Source organism: Ambystoma mexicanum, chromosome 6q, assembly GCF_040938575.1.
Source record: "Ambystoma mexicanum isolate Mex_15411 chromosome 6q, UKY_AmexF1_1, whole genome shotgun sequence".
In the NCBI taxonomy this organism is placed as follows: Eukaryota; Metazoa; Chordata; class Amphibia; order Caudata; family Ambystomatidae; genus Ambystoma; species Ambystoma mexicanum.
Window position 1 is genome coordinate 628,958,225 of NC_090937.1, and position 16,004 is coordinate 628,974,228.

Consider the following 16,004-nt stretch of genomic DNA (forward strand, 5'->3'; position numbering starts at 1 on the left):
ATGTAATCAAAAGTAAACAATTGGAATCTCAAAGGCAAAGTGGGAATTAATTTAAAGGCAATTCACACGTGTAAAACATTTGCAAAATGTAAATTTGCGGCCGAATTTCACTATGCAATCTTTTATAAAAACGGGTCAAATACACTGTTTCTCAATGGCAACGATTTTGGCTGGGGATGTAGCTAAGGGTCTTAGGTACAAGTGAGAGTTGACATTTTGTTTCTATCTGTAAAATTGAAAGAGTTATGGATGTTTCCGTGAGAGGTGTTTTTCGAAAATAAAGATGTGAATTTGGACAAGAACTTAAGTTTAAAACCAGAAAATATGGATTATGCTTTTACTCAAGACTAGAGTATCCAGACTAGACAACCAGGTTGGGATGAAGTAAGCTCTGAGACTGATTCATGACTTCAATAACAGATCCCCAGTGCCTTCCCCGGCGGAACCAGTCCAAACACTCGAAGTGGGATTTATGGATAAGAGTTACACAAATAAAAATGACTATGAAGATTACGCTTAGAAAATAGACAGAATAGGATAGCATTGAAGATTTTGTCACTGTTACTGGTTATGAAAGTAAGGATAGTTCAGAGATTAGGGTAGAACAAGATAAGGAAAGGTATACAATAGTTCTCTAGCGTCTTGTTAATACTCACAATCCAATGGGATTTAAGATTTTTGGCCCTTCAAGATTCTGGTCAATTGGATCAGATCTATCAGGGAAAGACAACACATCAGGTGGGACAGGATCAGCAAGGCCGGTCGCCGGAACTTCACAAGATCGGCCCTTCTTGTTTCTGGATATTTCAGATCAACGGGATGGCGAGTTCAGCAGGCAAGCATTTATGGTAGCAAGCCAGATAGTTTCACGTGATACCGCCCACCACAGCGCTTCACTGGGTTGTGAGGATTAGTTGAGGATTGAGGCCTATCTGAAAATGGTTCAGCTACTCCTTGGCCTGGTGGGTGGCATCTGGATCTAGAAGAATGTTGAAGGCTGGATGTTGAATGCTGGATCAAAGTGCTTCACTGGAACCAGAAGAGAGAGTGTCCTTTGTGCTATCAGATGTCCCTATTTATCCTGTCAAGTGACGTCACCAAATGGGTGAATTGGCCGGCTTAACTAAACCTGCCCCTGTGAAATGGGATTGGATCAGAGCCTCATCTCCACCTTGCATTCGGGTGATTGGATCAAAGACAGATGATGTCAGGTTTATGGTTTGATTTTTACAATACTTAGAAACCTCCCCTGGCCACTAGTATCAAAATGGAATTTTGTCCTAAATACAAATTCATACATTTGTAACCTCTACGAAAATCACATGCAAGGATAACATATTTTATGGAGTATCTGTTCATCAAAATCCCACAGCTGTGAGACCTTGTTTCACCTTTCTGCAGCATTTTCTCCATTTCACCATGAAAACATTCTCCAAAATGTCTCAAAATGTCCACAAATATGTGCGTTTACCATAGGAATGTGTGTACAAAGTTGAACAATTCTAGCATAAATACAATTCCCATAAAACCACATATATTGCCATTCCTGTTCAGAATATGCTACACAGTTCCACCAAGTTTTCAAATGTAGGGCCAAAAATTAGATTAACAAATCTGACCATTTGATATTTTTCACCACTTCTGATAGCAAGTTATAAATCTCTAAAAAATGTTCACTACATATTCTTTAGCAGCAAATGGTCAGCATTTTGTCTGTCTCTGAAGGCAAGGATCAGCCCCCAACTTTAGGATTTCCTTCTGCAAGCCTAGTTTATGACCTCTTCACACGTCCATTTCCTGGCCTGGAGAATCTGCCATTGTTCAGTCCGTGGCAGCAGACATAAGTCTGGCATACCCCTCAATTATCATGTGTCAGTGAACCTCTGATGAGAGCAATGCCCTCCCCTTGGGTAGAAACCTGTTTGTTAACCCATTGCAGACCCAGCCAGTTTAGGTTAATTCTTAATTTCTTGACCTGAAATCCAGCATAAAAAAGCTTGTTGCATCAGATAACATATATAATTTACATTCTAGATTTAAACCTGTGGGATCAAAACAACTGAGATCCGTGTTCTTTTAAGCAACAGTCATTTTATATTTGCTAATCCGGCAGGCCTTTATTTTAGACCACTACAAAGGTTAATCAGGAGAGCCCATTTCACATGGGCTGTCACTCACAGGTAGCCCAATGTGGCTGCACACAGATGTTTGACAGGAGTTGTCGTTCACAGGCAATACAGTTTTGCTGAGAAGGTGTTTTGCTTTTAACATTTCAGGACCTTGTAAATTCACAGTGCTTCATTAGATTAAATTAATTTTACTGCTAAGCAAGATTTTGAGTGTTGGAAAGTGTTATGTACAGGCATTTTGAAGTTTCAGCAGCAAAGTAAATATCATTTACAGGCACATTTTGGAGTTTCACTTGCAAAGTGCTGCTTATCCCTCTGCACTCTATGTTTACTTGTCATGGAGCCCACAGGCACTTTTTCTGCAGCGTGTGCTCTGTTCCACCACACATGCACCATGGGTGGCAGGTTGTGCAGCCATCTTTGTGTGTGTTGAAAACTGAGGTTTTGGAGGTTTTGGAGGCTTTCGCACGCACAAGGGTTTTGCCTCCATTTTACTGTTTCTCGCACAATAGATAGCAGAGTGAGGCAGCATAGTATAGCAGAGTGGGTCAATGCATCCCACACATCCATCCATAATTCTGCAGCTTCTTATCTCAATTCTACTCTTGAACATATTGCTGTTGGCCTTCTTAAACCAGTGCCTCTCTCTATTAATCCCCTTTTCCTGGCCACCAGGCAATTTGAACTTCTTCATCCACAATCTCAACCCGCTCCTCAGATCCCTACTGAAATCCAAGCAAGGCTCAAAACAATGTACATATAGTGAGTCAACACCATAGAGAAGAAAATCACAGAGCTGTCTGGACACAGAAGATTACATGAAGATGCAGTAACTGAGGCAAATGTGGCTGTGACTAGGTTCTCAGCATTTTATTGGGTGACCAAACTATCACAAATATCCCTGGCCTTTGAATGCCCATCAAATCTGTCTGAAAGGTTCAGCTATCCTGATTGGCCTTCTGACCCTGAAAACGACCCCTGAACCTGCTCACATGTTCTGGCACTCCACTACTGAATATTGCAAAGACCAAGGAGTTGGCAAACATCAAATATGGAGTTTGGGTTGACTTCTGAGTTCAGTAAAAGAAGAGGCAATACAGTCAATCAAAACATATTTGTTGTGGACCTTATTGTGCTTTGCTATTGCAAATTGGAAAACATAAAAATGTGCTATTAAAAAATGTTGTCGATTGTGAAATGCTGCCTGGAACAGAGCAAACTCCAAACCAGTACAGTTTTAATGATTTTGTTGCTGTTGGACTTTAATTCAAGGGTTGGAGAAAACAAGTTAGGGCCATGTTAGGGCCATCAACACCATACCTACAGAGGTTCATTATCAGCCTGGAAAAAGTGCAATGTGCCCGAATTTTGCATATAGAGTTGATGTGCGGAAAGAGAAAAAAGAAAAAGTTAGACAACATGTTAGATAAGATTATCATAACAATCATAATAGAATTAAAACACCATTAAAATTAGATACTATTGGGTGAGTACAGCCAACATAGTCCTCAAGAGTGAGTACTGCTTTCATCAATACAAGCCCGTATACTTTCGCACTCTGCTTATCAGTGTGCACCCAGCATCTGCTATTCTGCATCTTCCTACCCCCTGATCCACTTCCACCTACACTTAAATTGTTGCCCATGACTTGCAAAGCCACCATTAACCATGCCAAAAAGACACATGTGCTTCAGTCTTTGTAGCATGTACAAAATAAGAAATGTACCTACGTTAGATACAAAACTGCTCCTGTCAGTGAAGTCCCTTTTCAGTGTTGGTCAAAAACAGTATCATCAACAGTGAAAATGGATCTGCACTGTTAGGGGCAGCTTCACAGAAAGCAATTGTATGTTTCTTATGTATGTGTCTTTTCTATAAAGCCTTTTTCACTTGTGTCTTTTCATTGTGGATGCTAAAATCTATATAACACATGGTGGCAGGTGGTTTACAAGCAGGATCGGCCCATCACCGCAGCATCTATCGCCTCATTGCAATTGGGGTCTTTTTATAAATCAATTGGAATTAGATTAGGTTTTAGAATTGGAATCATGCCATTCGAAAATGTTTTTTTAAAGTGTGCATTTGATTAGAATTATAGGATAATTTGAATAGTGACTTGCTACTGTGTGATATATACATTTAAAGGGGTAGTTTGGGCAGAAATTGTATTGGGCCAATCAACCGGTCAAGTTTTTTTTAGAGCATACATAGATCGTTCTTAAAAGAAAAATTCCAATGCAACTTACCCAAGTTTTTCTCACTTTTACACATGTGAAAACAACGGGGTGGGTAACGCCATCTTGTGCCAATATTATCTGATGATCCATCGCCCTAAGTTCAAGTACACCCGCAAAACTAATTCAAATCACCCACTCCTCAAGCTGACATCACTAGACGCTCAGCATGAGCTCCACCTATTTTAATGTTGTTAGTGGGCAGCATAGCCAAACGTACTCTGTCATCACCAATGTCATAACGTTATCTAACGCAGAACCAGGAACATAAACATGCTTATCCACAAACAGACACAAAACTTTTCTTTATTTTCACAAAAATGATAAAAAACTGTTTGTTTATTTTGAATAAAACAGCAGTAGCTGGGAGCATAGCAAGTACTTTTAATTTTGACATTTCGTATGAAAAGAGAAAATTAAGTACACAAAACATTTGGGTAACTTTTTCCAATAGAGTTTATAGTTAGAGAAGTTTGCATGGTTCTCTGTCAACAGTGATCTTATAATGCTGATTACTTTCATTGATTGATTAATCCTAGTCATTGCATTCTTCCCAGAAAGTTATTATCTTCCATCACCAATTTCTGATTGACACACATGGCATTCCATTACAGAGAAGAAATTAGTGGTTTAATTTCCAAAGCAACACTTTCACATCTGCACGTTTTCAGGACCTATGGGCTGCCGTGTTGCTCCTTATCACAGCAACTGCAAAGGACAGATTGGTGTCTGGCAATCATTTCAGATAATGGTTATCATAGATGATTATTGTACAATTGTGGTTGAAGATGCCATCGACCTTTAAACTGTGCCCAAGACAGGCGCCCATGAGTATAATATAACTGTGGAAAATCGAGAATGCAAAAATAGATTTCAGTACCCAATTTACAATTTAATATACAGGGCCTCATTCCGACCCTGGCGTTAACCAAGGCGCTATTAGCGCCTTGGTTGACGTCGTTATCTTTCCGACTCCGCCATGGTGAATGGCGGAATTACCGCCCCATTCCAAGGTTGGCGGGGTCGGTAATTCCCCATTCACCATGGGCCCTTCCCCATTCCCATTTTTGCCCAATAGGGCTCAATGGGAATGGGGAAGGTGCTAATTACGGCACCGTAAATTACGGTGCCGTAATTAGCTCCAAGGTCCCTTTGTGGGTTGGTTTTTTAACGCCTGCAAAAAGCAGGTGTTAAGTTCCAACCCGCAAAGGGAACTCGGAATAGGGCGGTAAGGGTTTAACGGCACCGGTCTCGTTACCGGTGACCGTTAACCCTTACCGCCCGACTCGGAATGAGGCCCACAGAGTACATATTTGTGTTAACTATCAATTTAAGTTACAATTAACAAGTACAATGTCTCTTACTTGTGTCAAATTGAAAATGTTTCCATCACAACGTAAATAACTCAGGATATTGCACACTTGCCATCCTCACTTGCTTAAATATTATCTAAAACTTTGCTTACATTGTGTCTTGTGTTTCCATGATCCCTCTGTGAAGCTCGACCAACTGCTTCGAATGACAGATCTTATTAATAGAAACTTAACATTCCTACGTAAGCTTTCAATTTAGGGAATCTTATCACTTCTTTGTGGATATTCAACACATTTTGCCCTTCAAATTGTTAGTGAAGTGGATTCAAGGACACATAACAATGTGAAACTTCATGCAGCGTTCACAGCGTATCAGAGGGAGTTTTGTTTTAGGAAAATATGGCATAAAATTGAACAATATTAATGGTAAACAGTGCAGTTTTTAAAAGGCTTATTGGTGTCTGTGTATATCCCTTCCAGCAATCATATTATTTTCTGCATTGGGAGGAGGTGTAGGTTGGGGCAGAAGGGAAAATGCTAGGTTGGGAGGGAAGTGCGGGGCAAAAGGAGGTATACAAGTGCAGGGGGAGGAGGCAGAAGAGAGGAAAAAGAAGGCCAATGGGGCTAGACTGAGGGGAGGCCAGTTGGGCTAGTTAGGCAAGTGCCAGTGAAAGCAGGGATTAAGGACCACATGCAAAGTGCGAGGACAATGGTGGACCAGGCTCAGTAGGGATGCACACCCCACCACGCTTGTCAGGGTAAAGGGGCCTGGTAGGGAAAGTGCAGGTTGTGGAGGGGCAGGAAGACAGGGTGCTGGGGTAAACACGGCATGGAGGGCCTGTTGCCCTGTAGAGCTCAAAAGGGGCCAGGCAGCCAGTCAATGCAACAGAGGAGTCATGAGCAGGGGGAATGAAGAAGAGAAAAATTGGGTCTTTTGAATGTTCCGGAACAAGGAAATCAGGCAGAAACCTTGTAGGGGCAGGGATGCTTCCACCGAGTAAAGAGATCCACCTCAAATGATCTGCTTGGAATGATGTCTGATCTGATGCAAATTGCAGCCAGATGACCAAATGTCTCTAAGAGGATGATATTTGGGGAAAGAGTCTGAGGTATTGGGGTCCCTGGCCCCAGAAACCTTGTGGATGATGCAAAGGGTCTTGAACTTGATCCTCGTAACCACCGGGATCCAGTGGAGATATTTTTGGACTTGAGAGATGTGATCCATGGGCTTGAGGCCAAGGATAAGACTATCACAGTCCTATTTTGGATTAGTTGAAGGGGTCGGAGGAAGGATTTAGGCAGATTGAGGAAGAGGCTGTTGCGGCAGTCCAGCCTTGAGAGGACCAGAGCTCTGGAGACATTGAGTATCTGTATGTCTGCTGCTCCAATTTTCTTCTTAGATTGTCCAACTATTGTGAGTTAATTACAAATAGGGCTTGAAATTAGGATTGGATAAACTGGAATTACAAGCAGTGTCTGGGTATCCACCAGTAACCGGGCACCAGGAGCTACCACTATGGAACATGGAGCTATTTTATAGGATTACATTAGTTGGCCTGGGGGAGCGAAAATTAGCTCCTGGTGACTGTTGGTTTTAAACTCACCACTCTCTTCTACATGTAATTTTATTTGAGTCACATACTTGAAATAATCAGACGGACAATTATTGTTCTAATTTAAATCAATTATACTGATGACAATAAATACACACATCAAACAAACCTAGAAATGTTAAAGCCTATCTAGTGACATTACTTCACAAACACTAATGAATAAAAAATACACTATTTAACAATTACATCTCAAGTGACATACTATTCCATTTATTGTACAATGGAAGCATTTTCCAAACAGTGCAACAAAGCGTGTTACTGGCTTTGTTAATCATTGTGAAGAGATCCACACATCATTTGAATTTTGAAGTCAACCTTTCAACAAGTTCAAGTTTGGGAGGGCAAACCTCTTTTGCGATGTTCTATGGTATAGACTGGGCCCTGGAAACAAAATCTGGAGCTATTCCATGCATTTCCATAACCAGCAAAATCAATGTCAGATCTTTCACAAATTCAGAATCCATCTCCTGGAAGATTGGCTTTGCCACCCAGTGTTTGCTTCTTTTGGAAAACTCCTTGTGTTAATGAGGCATCGCTAGAATTCCTGCAGTTTTTCCTTGTTCCCTTCCAACATTCTCATTGTGTGCATGTACAGCCAGTCATGTTCTGGCTTTCCAACCGTCTATGCCAAAATGCAAACTTTTAGGCCTGTACTTTAGGCAAATATTATGGAATACTTCCAAATCGCCATTTTGGCAGAACTCGTAGAGTCCCTGGTGTCTCTTGAAAGTGTTTTATCATACACAATCTTCTCAAGTACTGTGTGAGGAGGGGAGCCTAGAACCAACCACCCATGCCTGTTAGAACAATGGTGCATCAATGAACACCAGTTTCCAAGCAGAATATCTACAGACATCACAAGTATTTGAGCTCCACCATTGATGATTGCCGATAGAATGTGAACAATTTAAAATGTTTTCTGTAACCTTATTGTTTCCAGCAGCTGTATTTTTTTCAAAATTGATTTTGCGACATGTGATACATCATAATGATGCTTTATGTCGGGGAACTGCTCTCTCATACCTGTGGCTATTAAAATGTGCCCGTCAGGTCTAGTTACATTCCTATGGATTGCACAATTTGAATGGATTTACTGAAATCATATTTTATCCATGGCAACAGACGATGTACATTAAGATACTGGCACGATGACTGAACTCAATATTTGTTTAGTTTGCATGTCTTGGAAGTGGTAAGTGCAGTATTTAGCAGAAAAACCTGGACTGTACCACTGTCCATCACCAGCAGGCCAGACCATTTTGCCAGCAAGAGCATTGTCCATTGACATCTGAGTGTCCATGCCTGGCTAACAGCGGGGAACATGAAATCTTTCTGATATTTGTAGTGCTGTGTTTTTGAAAGGAACTTGAGTCCTACAAAGTTAGAAAAACTTGAAAGTGCACTGTATGTTGATCCGCTAAAAAACAAAGCAGATGAACAAAGTACATTTCCAGCAAGCACTTTTCCAAGTAAAGGTGATTAGACCATGAAAATCAGGAAGCAGATGAACACAGTGTATTTTCTTTCCTTTAATAGCTAATCTTCCAGAGGTGCAGTGGTTTGTGATTCAATGGTGGCAGATAAGTCCTCAACACTAGGAAGAGTGAAGTCCACATTACAAGCAAAATCGTCAATCAGTAGCAAAGATGCTTTGGTGATTTCTGTGTGATATTTCTGATTAGTCCAAATGTATTGGGGAAACACAGAACATTTTCTGTTTCTTATATAGCATCTTTTTTAATGGTGTGGATTGTGTGAGCTGTTCTGTAAGCAATTCTGAAACATCTTCTATGTTGGCTGTTTCTTCTGAGTGACGTTGTGTGTTGTAACAACGAGCCAGGGTTACTTTCCATGGATCACTGCTGACAAAATATGGCCACTGAACATCTGCATCCCCACACTGAATCTTGTGAGGACCATGCTGGGACTCAAAATGTAGTTGCTCCCAAGTGACAATGGTTTGGCAAGCAACATCATTAGTTTGTGTAGTTGTCTGAGACTCTATGCTCTTCTTCTTCCAAGGCCTCTAATCAAAAAGAATAAAAACATGCTTAATGTATAGCACACATACAGAATATAAGATTTACAACATTAACTTGTAATACCAATAAAATAACTGATAATCCACTTTTTTTTAAACCATTCTGTTATGTACCCTTGTTTTCTGAATTATCCTTGAAATAGTCAAATTGGATTTGCCGACTACCAGACCAAGCTGAAAAACAACATTTTGAAATTGTATAAACTTTGAAATGTGCTCTTCCACTTAAAGAATCATGTATACATATGTACATATATGACAAAATGTCACTATGGAAACCATTAAAACATAATAAATATTACATCACAGTTAAAATGGATGATAACTATATTTATGTATACCTCTTGTTTGTGTCTCTCTTCAATTTCGACTGCTTCGGTAGTGCATCCCTTATACATAACAAATTCAAAGAAATTGATTAAATTGTTAATAAATATAGTGTTAAAATATTTGATCAAACAAAGTAAATCTTGAGAAAGTTGATTTAATGACTGTCAACCTTACAATATCAGTTTAACTGTAAAAAGATATGATTAATCGTCACATTAAAATGTATTTATTAGTATTGACATAAAGGCAAACACTGTGTACATGTAACATTTTAAAAAGACTCATTTGAAAACTGTACCTGGTAACCTTCAGAGATGTCACAGGGAGTTGGTGAGAGATCATCCTGCAAAACATATTGATTCAATTGTGGCCCTTTCACGTTGTAATGTTATTTTGTTTCACCAATTTAATTTTTCGCTAAGCAGCTAAAAGTTTATAAACAAAAACATATACCATTCATATACTGAAAGGTTCTATGTTATTCAGTGACAAAGCACATTTTTCTGAAGGGTTGCTTTCATTGTTGCGTGTGTTTTTGCGAAAAATACATCACTGTTGTTCATCTAATGCTTTGCAATTTATGACAGTATTGCAAATTATCCAAAAATAAGTTATTTTACATGTAAAAATATATTGTTAATCAATAACTATTAAAATAAATTAATAGATGAGCACTTCTCATACCTCATCATCCAGACCGGTTGCAGTAGAAGAATAGTAAATTGTTGAAGTTCTAGGCTACACCTATATAACGGTAGTTATACTAAAGTGGTAACATCAACAACAAAAAATGACAAGTAAAAGGTTGTCGATATTGACAAGGAAGCCTACAAGCCAGTTTGTATCAAAAGCTAATATTATACATAACAATAACCAATATGATTTAAGTTGAACTTGAACAAATACATATTTTGTATAGTCGCATCTGAAGAAATATTCTAAAAAACTTACTTGAAAGGTGAGAGAAGTTGCTGTTGACTAGTGGTCGATGTAGCATCACAGTTCTTTATTCAATGCATATATTTACACCATTGTTGAATAGAAAATGGACATTAGTATTATAATTTAGACAAGAACAAAAATGATAAAAAATGTTTGTGTGCCAGTTGCTTGGCCTGACCGTTAGGATTTTGGATGTGTCTGTGGTTTCCTCAATGATAACGTTGTGTAATTCCATCATTGCATTCTACATAATGACAGACATGGTCATTTTTTTTAAATGATCTATTTTTAAAGGATGCAATGTGAGTGTGTGTTTAGAAAGGCTCCCATTGGACTGAACTATTGAGTATCTCTAAAGTCGGAATACACAAAGTAATCTAAAGTTCAAAATGTACAAACCACAGTACATCGTGTCACAAAGGAAACCTGTGTAATAATCAATTGAAATATATCCCAAAAATGTTAAACTGTTCATTATGTTACCTGTTCACAGACAACTTGAATATATTGAGTAGTCATTTATAAGACATATCATACAGGCAAATTTAGAAAATAGTCAAATACATTTAAAAATGTACTGTCCACTGTTGAAGTTCAGTTGGAACTGCACTGGGAAGCAATTTGCGAACAATTCTGGGCCGACACTTTTAGTGTACTGTGATTGTTTCGTACATATCTTCTGAGAAGTGCATTCTGCAGATGCAGAATCAATTGCCCCTCATGTTATCCACGACATCCTTGGCTCTGCTTTCAATTTTGGACACTGGAAATCTGGAGCTCAAGAGCTTTTTTCTAATTAAATTGAAATCCTTGTAAATACGTGCATGACTGTACTCTGAATCTTAGCATGGTTATTTTTAGTGCAACCCAAAACGATACAAGATACATTTTTGGATTGTCCCTAGGATCTGTTAAAGAAATATAAATACATTTTACTATTAATAAAGTATCACAGTGGGTAAATCAAACATGATATTGCTTTGATAATTTAAAAAAAAACACTTTATAAAAATGGCACCTAAAGCAAACATGCATTGAAAACATGCATATGAAAGAGTACATTTGGAAACAATACTCTGTATTGTTATCTGCTATTTACAGAGATTAGAATGCACTGGATGCTACATAATTGAGTAGACTTTTTGAATAAAATAAAATGAGAATAGGGTGTACATTGAGTATTACGCAATAGAAAGTGGCCTAGCAGAGAACATTGACACAACAGAAAACAATAGTAAAAGTTAACTAACCATTACTTAGAAGAACAGGAGACTGGAGACACCGGGTCTGGGGTGATTATGTGGATAATGGTCCCCGTGTGAAAGACCCCTTTGAGGTGTACATGTTTTTTGGCACCTTGAGGATTCACATCGTCCCAGGCCAATTGCAAGTGTAAGCCCACTGGTGCGAACAGTCATTAATAGCGGAGAGGAGATTGATGTGAGTGAGGTGACCACAATAGGCCAGAACACAGTCAAAGGAAACAGACATATGTTGATCTCAGGGAGGGGGTCTTCAAAGGGGAGTCTGGAGACACCATGTCTGGGGTGGCCATGTGGATAATGGTCCCCGTGCGAAAGAACCCTTTGAGTTGTACATGGTTTTTGGCACCTTGAGTGTTCCCATGCACCCAGTCCCCTTGCAAGCACATGGTCATAGCTGCAAACTGCCATTGATGCTCGAAGGGGATGGATGTGCTTGAGGTGAGTTCAAAAGGCCTGGAACCCAGTGAAAGGACACATAGATATGTTGATTGCATGGGGGTTCTTCAAGGGGAGTATGGAGACGTGGTTATGGGGTGGCCATGTGGATAATGGTCCCTGTGCGAAACAGCCCTTTGAATTGTACATGTTATTCTGCACCTTGAGCGTTCCCATTTACCCAGCCCCCTCATGAGTACGGTCACAGGTGTGAACTGCCATTGATACAAGAGGGTGGATAGATGTGAATGAGGGGAGCGCAGCAGGCCCGGAATAATGTTCAAGGGACACATTCATAAGTTGAAGGCAGGGATGGGATCTTTAAAGGGTAGTCTGGAGACACAGGGTCTGGGGTGGCCATTAGGCCAATGGTCCCTGTGTGAAAGAACCCTTTGCGGTGTACATAGTATTCGGCACTTTCAGCGTTCCCATCCTCGCAGCCCCCTTGTAAGTGCACACCCCCAGGTGCAAACTGTCATTGATAGCCTAGGGGGGATGGATGTGGAAGAGGGGAGCACAATAGGCCACTAAACTTGTTAAAGCACACCCATCTTTTACGATTCTCTTAGATGTTTGGCCGTGTTGTGGATTTACAAAACATTTATAACAATTGTTCAGATTAACTCATGTTTTATTTTTTTTATTTAGTTTGGTAAAGTGGATGACAATGACACTACAAAATATACTGCTGCGGTCAAGGTACTTTCTGTATAAATCTATGGTATTGTCTGTGGTAATTGGAGAATTCATCACGAATGGCTCGAACCACACAGGCAGGTATTACTCGTCAAATGCAAACTCCCAGTCTTCCATGAATCCACAATGTAAAGGCACGATATGCCACAAGTCTGTACCACATGTGTAAGAGATACAGAAATAGTTTACTTGAATTAACCCAATAATTGCATTTTCTTTTTTTTTTGCACTACCTTGTAAAATCTAAGGCATTGTTATGTTTTAAAAAGTACCTTTTTGTGCTGACAGTACTTGTGATTTCAAGTAGGGATCAATTAGAAATTTCAATGCACATTCCTGCAAAAATAGTTTGGGAGATACTTCCAAGTGAAAGAAACATACTTGTTTGGATGATACATCTAAAGATGAACACTTTGGTTCAGATTAGAATGAGTAATTTATTCAATTTAGAGAAAAAGTATTTTGTCAGTAATCCATCCAAATTATATTAATGTAGGACAACAACATATTATGTTGACCGTCTTAGTCGTCAAACACACAACATATATAGAGTGACCTTACTGGTTACTTAGATTACGAGAACAAACTATAGCTGGGAGTTCGTGCATAAGGACCATAATCATTCGCAACACGGATCTTGCAAGGCAGGCTACCCTGAAGTCATGCAGCTCGAAAACGCGTAGCGTTGGTGTGTCTTCGTCAGCAATGTAGGCCGAGCATCCAGATTTTTCTCTTCTACGGCAGTTCTCCACCAGAGTAGGCATACGCTCAGAACGATGGCAGGTACACCAGGTGGAAACGTGTTCCATGCGACTTGGTTCATGCTCTGATGATTGGTCCTCATGACTTAATCTGATTCCACATTGTCTCAAGTTTTTTCTCTTTCAAGGATTTCCTCTTCTGAATATTTGGGTAAAGACATTTGTCCATGTCCATAATATAAGAAATGAAAAACGATGATGCTGCAGTTAGCTTCTTATTCAGCAGCTTCTTATTTGCAGGCAGAAGTTAGCTTCTTATTCGGCCAGCTGCTTATTTGCAAAAAGTAGCATGCAGCACACTCTTCTTTTCATAAGAAATAGTTTTTGCCTCATTCTAAATACACCTGAATCTCATAGAGGGAGGCCTTGCGAGTGAGGAGCAATAAAGAGATATGTGAGCCAAATGTATTTTCCAATAGGAAATGCTAATTCCTCATTCAGACTTATCTCAGTAGAATTGCATTGAACTGATCTTGCCATCATATGAATTACAGAGAATCCCAAAAACTAAATTGAAATAACCAAATTGAGATAAGCTAATTTAACCAGCCGGTGAATAAGAAGCAGGCCGAATAAGTATCTAACTTCAGCATGCGAATAAGAAGCTGGACGAATAAGAAGCTAACTTCAGAGTCATTGAAAAATGACTACTGAGTTAATTCATTTTAGGCAGTATAAGCACCGGTTCTCAGTGTTTCATACTTTGCAGATAGATGAACAGAGCAGAAACAAGTCAGGGAAGCTTGAAATGAAATGCACTGACATGAAGGAAAAGGAAACAAGGCGTCTTGCCATTTCCATGGAGAAACTTGAATGGATTGCGCACAGAGGACCTTGACATGAGACGCGCATTGGTGTTGTGAAAAGGGGTGTGAGCATCTAGTGATGTCAGCTTGAGGGACGGGTGATCTGAATTAGTGCCGCGAGGGCAATGCATCAACGGATAAGATTAGCACAAGATGGTGGTACCTGACCCGTCGTTTTTGCATGTGTTAAAGTGAGAAAAACGTGGGTAATTTGTATTGGAATTGTTTTTAAGAACGATTGATTTATACTCTAAAATACTTGCCCGATCGATTGGGCCAATACAATTTCTGACAAAATACCTCTTTAACTTATCAGGCACACAAGCAAAAATTACAGTGCCAGGGTTGCATATCCTTTCACTAGCAGGGATTCACAAAGAGGTTAGGAATGTGGACATCCCACATCCTCATTCCCTTTATGGATGGAGATGCACAATATACCGAAATAAAACAGATTATTCTGTGCTCTCGAGAGCAGCAGTGAGATGTAGGCATTCACGTCTACTTTTCCACACCGAGTGGCAGAGTATTTGAGACTGCACAAGATCAAGGCAGACTGAAGTATGCGAGTGTTTAGACGACATCACCTGCCTTTACTAGTGAAAGGCAAGCACAAAAGGAAGTCCTCACTAAGATCCAGTTTAAAAAGGAGAGTTTTTATATGAGATGTGCGCTCACATTGAGATAGATATCAATGAACTCAAAACATCAATATATTCGCCCTAAATACCAAACTGAACCAATACATGTACAAAAAGTTCCAGTGAACACCAACGAAAGCGATTTACGCCCTTGTTGGGCTAATCATTTAATAGCACAAAAAAAGATCCATTCTCAGTCAAAAAAGCTTAATAAGAAAACTACTTAAATCAGAACACTAACGTGTTCTGCGCGGACAATAATGTTCTATTTTGAGGAAACACAAAATAGTTCATGGTGCAAGAATGTAACTACATAGAGGAAATTTCAGACTTTTTACTTGACAGTTTTGAATTGTCACTTATGTTTCAGATGTTTTGTTAATTGAGTGTTGCTTGTTTGAATCTATTTATTCCCACATCCTGAAAGTTGTGCACTGAATAGTCATCACACTTTCCATGGAGTCGACTATCACATGCATGTTTGTGGCTTCACGTGTGCAGCGTTAAGCCAAACTGTCACAGGTATTAGGTCAATTTATGATTTTAATAATGACTGTGTAAGAACACGCACGCGGTTCCACGAACAAAAAACAAAGGACACGAATTAGCTTTCAACTCCTAAAATGCGTGGAAGTGCAAATTTAAAGCCTCTTGATGTGGTTTATATAACCCATTTGAATAGACTACAGCGCGCGGCGAGGGAGCGCCAGCTTTAGTGGCCGTGCCAATCTCACTGAGGCTGACAGCATTCCAGCACCAACAAACACGTCATTGTTCTCCGCCCCGGAGCGACTGGAA